The 9,384-nt window shown below is 38.7% G+C and overlaps 1 long non-coding RNA gene across 1 annotated transcript; it reads right to left on the bottom strand.

Annotated features, from left to right (window-relative positions):
- Positions 1–460: 460 nt before the first annotated feature.
- Positions 461–8,954, bottom strand: LOC307039982. The gene is made up of 2 exons (XR_013808388.1): positions 6,121–8,954; positions 461–3,047 (listed from the first exon to the last, which is right to left on the bottom strand). It is a non-coding gene; the product is annotated as an uncharacterized lncRNA (long non-coding RNA).
- Between the last annotated feature and the right edge of the window lie 430 nt (positions 8,955–9,384).

Below are 9,384 nucleotides of genomic sequence, written 5' to 3' on the forward strand. Positions count from 1 at the left end.
TTTGAAAAAGCTTTTTTTGTATTAAATATATAAAAAACACATTACAGTTTGATGAATCATAAACATAGCTAAGATAAATTGTCCTATTTTAAAAGATAACACATTGAATTTCCACAGCCTTAGTAAGACAATGTGCCACCCAAATCCCCAGAACAGGAAATAGTGCACTTTTTCATATTGTATTTTTCTTATTTTTACAATTAAAATGTTAAAAAAATAGACACTCAACAATTCAAAATAGGAGCTTGCTGCTGTTTAAGAAAAATGTATTTAGCACTTTAACCTTTTCATTATTCTGAAAAAAAATCTGGATCAGAATAAAAACAAATAAGGATATTATTAACTTGATATCTTCATGTAAATATATAAACACCGTCTGATTAGTCTTTACTATTTATTAATGACAGGTTTTGAGCGGTTATTGTGAAGTCCATGAATGAATGAAAACACCAGAAGCAGGTTTGGTGGGTCAGCTTGCTACAACTTTAATCCAAACATCGCTCTGCATATTCAATACATCATCATATCCTCTACATAGCTCCCTCTCATATCTCTAAACAATTTTAACAAAATAAGTCTAGTAGCACATCATCCAATAACATTTTATTTTACAATTCTCTCTGTGTACTGTAGTGTTTTTCTCTTTAAACATTAGGAATATTTGTTCGTTGTCTTTTATTTTATTTAAACACGGAGACGAGACAGAGTACACGAACGATGAGTCCAGTGTGAACAGACACACTCTCCTGTACACACACACATCAAAATAATGTAATGTCTGCTAAAGAAAGGCCTGTTGTGTTTTAAGCTCGTTTGGAGAGAAGCTGTGGATGAAATGATTTTCGCACTATAAAGAAACGTTTTGCTGAGTCGGTCCCTGTTTTTTGTTTGTCATATTTGACATGATACATTCCTGCTGAAGGTTTCACACTAATCCACTAATCCAAACTGATTTTAAAATATTTTGTTTGTAGTTGGATCAGAAAAAGCGAACCTTAACTCCTTTACTATGCTCGTTTACATGGACCTAAAATGACAGTATGAGTGGCGCTAATGTTTAGGATCCACATGCCAACATGCACCCTCTACATTCATCTGATGGCAAATAAACATGCATGTCTGTATAAACACCTTGGTAATCATCATTTAGTAATACTTTAACAAAAAGACTGAATTTAATGCCATCAGATGAATGTAAATGCTGCAGCAGCACAAGGCTGAACATGCAGAGAGATCCAACATGACTGTAAATAAGTACTATGAAATAAGCCTCATTTCCCATTAGCTTTGTTCTTTCACCGTTTTTGAGTTGTCTGGTCATGAATTTAGTTATTAGAAAAGTAGATATTATAAAAAGTCGGCACCTAATTTAGATCCATCCTGTAACAGTTCAAATATTTTATTCTGGATCAATAGATCATCCGCTTCGTCCTTAGTCATGAACGAGGCATCATCTTTCAGTTGACGGGAATCGTTGGGCTAAATCCACAATAGTTTGATGAAATAATCTAAAATGAATGTCAATTTACAAGATTTGTTTATGAGCTTTAACCACCACGTCACAGGCTCCTTCACCCGGAGAAAGCTCAGGTAGAAGCGGATGAAATATTGTGGATTAGCAACTTCAGCTTCTCTCCTCTCGAAACACTGACAGACCTCTGGCAGTCAAAAAACAAGTGTGTGTGTGTGTCGAGAAAGTGTGTGGTTGCGTTTGTCCGCACACATACACAAACGGTGGTGTAAGTTACATCAGAGGCACTTTAAGCCCCGTTTCTGTGCCACAAGAATGAAAAAAAACATAAACCCCTCACAGAAAATAAATCAGATTTTTATTTTAATAATTTGGCTTCAAGTTTTAACCCCCCACCCTGAAACTCCCAAAGAAAAGCAAAGACAAAAAAGATTAAAAAGTCCATGTTAACACGGCTGCCTTAAACCGGAACAGAGCAGAGTCGGACTTCCTGAAAACATTGCGAGCACTTTCCAGCAGAAAAATCATGTTCAGGGAAAATGACACTCTTTTCTAAATATTAATTCTGACATTTTATTGATAGGAATTTACTCTTTTTTTTAAATGTGTCTTTTTATTAAAGTCGGACGGTTCAATTTGATGTAGATGTACTGCGTAGTTACACTGTATTTGGGGCCGTATTAATAAAACAGAGCAAAAAGAACAATAGCTAGGTCTGGAGCAAATAAGACAGTACAGTATGCCCCTCGTGAGTTAGAATTTGGTCAAACACTGATTTGTTCAAGAATATGCACAATGTCCACAGAACATTACAAGGAATATTAAAGTTGTTAAAACTTGATTTGTACTCCTTTTATACAGAGCCTCAGGAGAATAGGTAGAAAACACATTATATATCAGACATTTTGTTTTTACTGAGCTTTAGCAGTGCATGTTCAGAAACAAATAAGCATTTAATAAAATGATAACCTCCGTTGCCAAGTTTGTAACGCATTATTTATCATTTTTTCTTCCCTGACAAAAAAAGGAAAGGATGAGCAATGTTTTTGGAATTAAAATAGCCAATTTGCATATTTGTGGTAGCCTGGCACCAAATATCTCTGCTGGAAAGTGTTGCGTTCGCTTGCATCCCGGGGATGTGAGCGCCACCTCTGGCAGGGTGTCTGTGTGGAAGCCGGCCTGCTGGAGAAGGCTTTATTAACCCAGAAATCAGCAGAGAGACCAACAGAGGAAGCCCCCACCACAGCTGAGAGAGCCGAGAATAAAAACGACAACAAAACTCCCCGCCGCAGAAAACAACAACAACACAAAAATAAAAATAAACCGAGAAGCTTCTGAATCCTCTGTAGAAACCACAACCTTTATAATCCCTCTACAATTATGTACAATTAGACTTTATACAAGTAAAGCAGTGATGCTCTCCTCACAGCGCTCTCTGTTTCTGTGAGTGTGTGTGAGTGTGTGTGTGTGTGTGTGTGTCCTAGGTGGAGCTGCTCTTGGAGAAGTTGGGGTAGAGGACGGCTGCCGTCACGGCGACCATCACTGCGATGACCGGCATCCAGGGGCTCCAGCCGCTCTGTGGGGAGAGACAACAACCACAACAAGTTAGTCTGCAGCGACGTGAACAATGTTCTGACAGAGAGAAACATGAAAGAAAGAAGAGAGGAAGAGGAAGAAGAAGAGCAGAGGAAAGAGGACTGCAGAAAAGAAAAACAGTCAAGCCTATGAAGCCCAAAGAAAACTGATGATATTTGTTATATTGTGAGCAAACTAGTCATTTATCTAATTGGGCAGGGTGATCTAAAAGCACAACACTTTGATAATAATCGAGTTATTAACATTAATGTTAATTGGGAGGGTAAGGCTGGGCAATATATCAATATTTAAATAATCCAAATGAGCTTTAATATAATATTTTCTTTATTTAAAGGCTGCATTACATACACGCTTTGTACATTTCCAGACTGTTCATGCATTAAAAAAATTAAACAATAAAACACTTAACAGGTAAAACAATAAAAATGTATATAGAAGAATATTTTTTACAATATAATTATAAATCTTAACTCAGCTAAATTAGCTCATTAGTTGAAATGTAATTTTGGAAGAATTTCTGTTTTCTTTGAAGTCGTCTGAGTTCAAGCTCATCTATCGACTAAATCATATTTTTCACTTACGAGGCTTTTTCATGGCATTTCATTAACATCCGTTTCCATTTTCACATGTCAATGATTTTCAAATGAATTCTTCATCGAGGTCTAAAATGTGCATAGTCCTTTCATGGGCTCAACAGATGGTTTCTGCTGAGGAGAGTCAGCGCTTTGGTGTTTGGGGGAAAGCTGACTAACTGGATGAAATATTAGGTTTAAAGAGTGGTGTCAAAATGACTTGACTGAACAATGACAAATAAAAAATAACATATTCTGGGGCTTCAGGAGAGTTAGAAGAGAGAAAGAAATAACAACAGGAAGCAGCAAAGTAAAGGAGGAAGCTACCTGACTAGAAAAACAGAAACGTTACAGACCGGTTTTGCTTCAACAACTGGAAACACTGGTCACACACACTCCAAATAAACAAACAAGCAGAAAACACAGGACGGACGGGATGGAAACAAAGATGGATGTTTTAAACGTGAAGAAACGGCAGTGAGGCCAAAGAAAGACTTGGAATCAAAAAGATGGATGGGTCAGTGTTACCAAATGAATCCTGTGAGCAGGTCAATAAAGACCAAATGGAAAAATACATGAGATGAAGCTGCAGACCGGATGCAAGAAATGGAAGAAACAATTAGAAACAAACCACAAACCCTGTTGCAAGAGATGAAGAAAATGAGGCATACATTAAAAAAATGATAGTTCCAGCACCCTGAAAGTGAGGGAGAGCCGTGAAGTGACGTTAATGGATGAGTGAGAGAGGGAGGCGGTGTGAATAAGGAGATGTTCAGATGTGAAGCCCAACTCTTTAGAGGGAATCCTTTATCTTAGAATAAATAAGGTCAGAAATAAAGACTTTTATACTGTAATGAAAGTAAACCTTTCAAAATTCTGGATTCTTAGAGCGACTGTTTACGGCTCAGATCCATTTCAACCCTTCTTCATTCATTCAGAGCTTCTCATTTTGCATGAAAAGATTTCAAATTGGCCAAGTTTTTCTAATATGACTTTAACAAATGTACGTACACTGTTAAGAAAAAATAATAATCAAAATAAATGTCATTATCTTTAATAAATACTACATTTCTCTGAGTCTTTACCTTGAATGTTATTGATCTTGTACTTTGTGTTAACTCACAATACATGTTTCTGCACCCCAATAACATGCCAGTATCCTCTCAACTGTCCATTTGTTTTGTCTATCAAATATTCTTAGAAAGTTTATCAAAATAAGAAATCATATTTTTAACCTAAAGCCTTTAAGGACTAAATTCTATATATTTCTTTAAAAAATGCAATCCTTTGAATCTTTTCACTGCTGAAAATAGTCCTTAACAAATGCATTATTTCTTACTGTTTGAGGAATTAGTTAAAAACTACAATGACCTGCTTAATAATATTTTTACTTTATATTCGTGAACCTATATTAAATGATGTATATATTACATATTCTTGACAATAAGAAACGTCTAGAATAAAATAGTTTTATAATGAATTTTGCAGAGACTTCAGTCTATTGACTACTGTCAGAATCACTTTATGCTTTTACTTTATTTCCCTTACAAAGTAAATGTAAGAGCCCGAGTGCTTTTCTGAGGAATAATGTTTACTAGAGGATGAAGAAAGGAAAAGTGTCTTAAGGCTGTCAGGACAGCAGGTGTCCCTTTAGAGAGCAGAGCAGGGTGAGCCCAGCAGAAGCAGTGAGACGGACAGCCGTGCAGTTAGAGCCGCTCACAGCAGGAGGCAAAGTCCAACGCAATGATGAAGATGATGATGATGATGGTGGTACACAATCTTACAGGGAAGTGACAGCGGCGAGGAGAGCGTCCTGATGATCAGAATTCAGGGTTCAAACCTAACCTCCTTCGTGTTACAGCAGCCTGCACCCTGATGAGTTTACTGATCCTCCTTCTCTTAACTCATGTTGTTTTAAAGGGATGAAAGCTAAGTGTGACCAAGTGTGTCCAAGGAAACTCAACAACTCAGTTAGTGTTGAAAGTCTGCTCAGGTTTGTTTTATACAAACATCATATTATAAGTTATGTATCTCTTCATTTCATATCAATTCGAACATCCAGAAGAGACTTTGAAAAAACGCAAATCTGATGTTTTGGTATCATTTCTTTCTATTTGTCTAACAATCTTAACTTAAGGAAGCCCCTTTAATGCCCAGTAGATATGGTGGTCATAGAAAAACTACTTTAGTAATGGAGGTTAAAGGTCATTTACATGGTTTATATTTAAGGAGAATAATCATTTAAGTAAAATGGAAGAATGTAGGGTCAAAACATTGTCATTTAAACTGGACTAATTCCGGAACATGGGTACTCTCCTTCTCACGACTGACTTAATCTCGTTTGTCAATATGTGACCCTGAATTCATCACAGGTCAGGACGATGCTTCCACCTCCGTCATCTTCCCTTCCACAGACGACGGACAGATGGAGGCAAAAGAGAGGCAGGCAGAGAGACAGACTGATGTCATGTCGGTGTATACCTTTCTACCACAACTGGCCGAAACACCAGTACAGCAGAGCCAGGACAAGGCCAATGAATATGGCTTGGACAGGCTGCAGTATGGATGGCTAGAGGGGGACGGAGGGAGGGGGACGGAGGGAGGGGGGGGGGGGTTGGGGGAGAAGGACAAGAAGATATCAGCCGGCAAATCAACCAAAATCAACATGGAGGATGGAGCAGCTACAGCGAGGGGGAGAGAAAGAGAGAAAAAAGAAAGGGGGGGGGGGGGGGGTTGTATCGAGACAGCCGTTTCTACAAAGCAACACCACCATCTCCACACATCAAACAGCCACATTCACCAAACAAAGAAGAAGAAGAAGAAGAAGAAGAAGAAGAAGAAGAAGAAGAAGAAGAAGAAGAAGAAGAAGAAGAAGAAGAAGAAGAAGAAGAAGCTTGTTTTAAAGGCCAGACAGAATCGTTAAGAATCTGCTCTGTTTTCAAATATTACAAATACATTTAAAAAAACGCTGGAAGTTCATTCTATGAATGCTCCAAACTATTCTTTTTAAACTAGGGTGGCAATACATGATATGTTGTTCTTGGTGCAGATAATGAACAGGCATTAAGCATCATTCCGTTCATTCAAATGGAGTCTTTCTTTCGTAGTTTGGTCCATCATTTCTGTCATGGCTGAGCATTCTTTTACTAGGAATTTTCTTCTTTTTTCGAAGCTCCTTATACTTTTTTAAAATCAGGTTAGATTATTGGTAATTTTTTTAAGATGTTGTGATCCTTAAAAAAAGAAATCCTCAAATACATTGCTCAGTTGATAATAAAGTAATTTAATATTTTTTATAATAAACACACTTTCTTTGATGATTATAACTAGTTGTATATTTTTGTTTTTTTGGTTTCATGGTTGTTATTGTTCAATCCAAACGGTTTGCTGTCCCGTGTGGCACACAGGACAGCAAACCGTTTGGATTGAACAATAACAATCCTAGGCAGCCACCACTCAAATCTGAATCTAAAGACACTAAAATACTAACAATATAAGTGTAGGCTAATCTTTGTCTAGAAATGTGTACGAATATGTAAGTCTAAAGAAATGAAGTTTCAATGAATTGAATTGACGACACAAAAAATATTTTGTCTAAACTGCAGGTTTACGTCTAGCGTCTGATTGTCAGGCAACTTGTGCAACGTGTCATTAGTCAGGTCTGCCACATGTAGCCATGAACTCTAAGAGCTGGAAGACATGATGGACAGCACTATGTCAATAAAACCAAATGGGCAACCAACAGATATTATACTTTTCAAATGTCAGTTCAAAACAAAGTTTGTTAATCTAATCCTGGATATTTGGATTAGGACTTTTATACTGAAAAGCTTTAGGGACACAAAAACCTGAGGAACAAGACTCTCGTCATGTAAGGAAAGTACTGAAGAGGAGCTTAAGACAGATAAGAAAGAAGAGGAGGAAGAGGGGCAACAGGAGGAGGAAGAGGAGGAAGAGGCTGCTCCGCCTCGTTATCATCTTCTGATTTCTGTTTTCTGGAGTTTTCACAAACTAACAGCTGTTATTGATCAGCTCAGAAGGAAAGGCAGGAGAGGCGATGACTTGTGATGATTTCTTCTTATCTATCACTACTACTACATTTGGTTTATATTATTTAATATTTACCACTATTTTCTGTACAGGGTTAGCAAATAAGCAGCGAGGAGGCTGTGCAATGTACAGTATGTGCTGGGTGGAATACAGCTAGTTAGTTCAAGACAGTGTCAATGAGCAAGTCTGATGCTTCTCCTGCATATATCTTAAAGCAAAAAAACAATACTGTGGAAAAACAATATTATGAAAACATCTGGATTTAAAGCTGAGCAAACACAATAATTAATGTTACAACAAATACTTTATAAGGTTCTTTGGTATTTTAAAGAAAGAAGAAGGTGTGTGTGTGTGCGTGTGTGTGTGTGTGTGTGTGTGTGTGTGTGTGTGTGTGTGTGTGTGTGTGTGTGTGTGTGTGTGTGTGTGTGTGTGTGTGTGTGTGTGTGTGTGTGTGTGTGTGTGTGTGTGTGTCAGAGTCCTGCATCGGGTCGGGTACTCGATGGGTGACCCGCAAAAAACATGTTTGGTTCTGGGTAAAACAAATATGATGCGGGTAGGGTCGCATAATGGGTGTTGCATAATAAATATATTAAAATAATAATAATTTAGTTTAATGTTTAAAGGTCCCATGTCATGCTTTTCCGGTTATTACCCGTCCCCCATGATGTCATGCGTTACCCGGAACCAAATGGACCAATCCGTGGAGCCGTTACGTTACGTCCGCGGAGCCGTTACGTTAAGCCCCCGCTGATTGTTCCAAATTGACCAATCCACGGACTTCCTCAGACACACACACTCAGTGCATGCAGCTCTGCTGATCTCTCCTCCCTGGCTTCAGGCTGATAACAGACAGATGGGATCGCAGCGAAATTCTCTCTGCAGACCCATTCTCACAGCGTTTATCAACCTTTTTCTTACTCAATATCAAGCCACACTTATCGTTTTACTTCGGCTGTGAGTTTGTGTGTACTCAGGGTGAGTTTGGCTGTGTTTCGCTGTCGCTAAACAAGGAAACAACACCTCCACGGAGCTCAGCAAGCTTCACAACGTCCTGACCAATCAGAGCACACTGTGCTCACAGGGAGGGTGGGGGGCTGGAGCTATTGGAGCTACAACGAGCCATTAAAGGCAGAGAGTGAAATACAGTGCACGTAGTTTACAGAGATGCTGTATGAGAAACCAAAGTGATTTTGGAAAATTGTACACTATAAATCTATTCTAGTAGACCTCAACAATGGAAATTATGATCAGTGGAAATGGCCATGACATGGACCTTTAAGTCCTCAGACCTCTTCCCGCGGGACCGCGCATAATCATAACCTCTGCAGCGCATCAAACTGCTTCTGAGTGCGCCACATTCGAAATGGCCTGAGGTGAAGCTCTATAGCGGTGAATACAGCATTTTCAATAACACATCCTCAAGAGGGAAATCCAACGTCTGGGAGGCTTTTGGTGTCCTCCTAGATGGAGAAAATAACCAACACCCCCATGCTTTTTGAGACAAATATGCAACTGCGTGTGTTAATAATTGCACATTTTCACTGCTCATATACTGTATATGCGGGTTCGGGTCGGGTTGCGGATCTTGTGCCGACGGGTCGGCTCGGTTTGCGGAACTAATTGGCAATATGTGCGGGTGGCGGGGCAGGTTCGTATTGCACGTCGCGGGTGCGGGTCTTGAAAATCAGACCGTGC

The sequence above is a fragment of the Notothenia rossii genome (genome assembly GCF_949606895.1).
Source record: "Notothenia rossii genome assembly, chromosome: 5".
Lineage (NCBI taxonomy): Eukaryota > Metazoa > Chordata > Actinopteri > Perciformes > Nototheniidae > Notothenia > Notothenia rossii.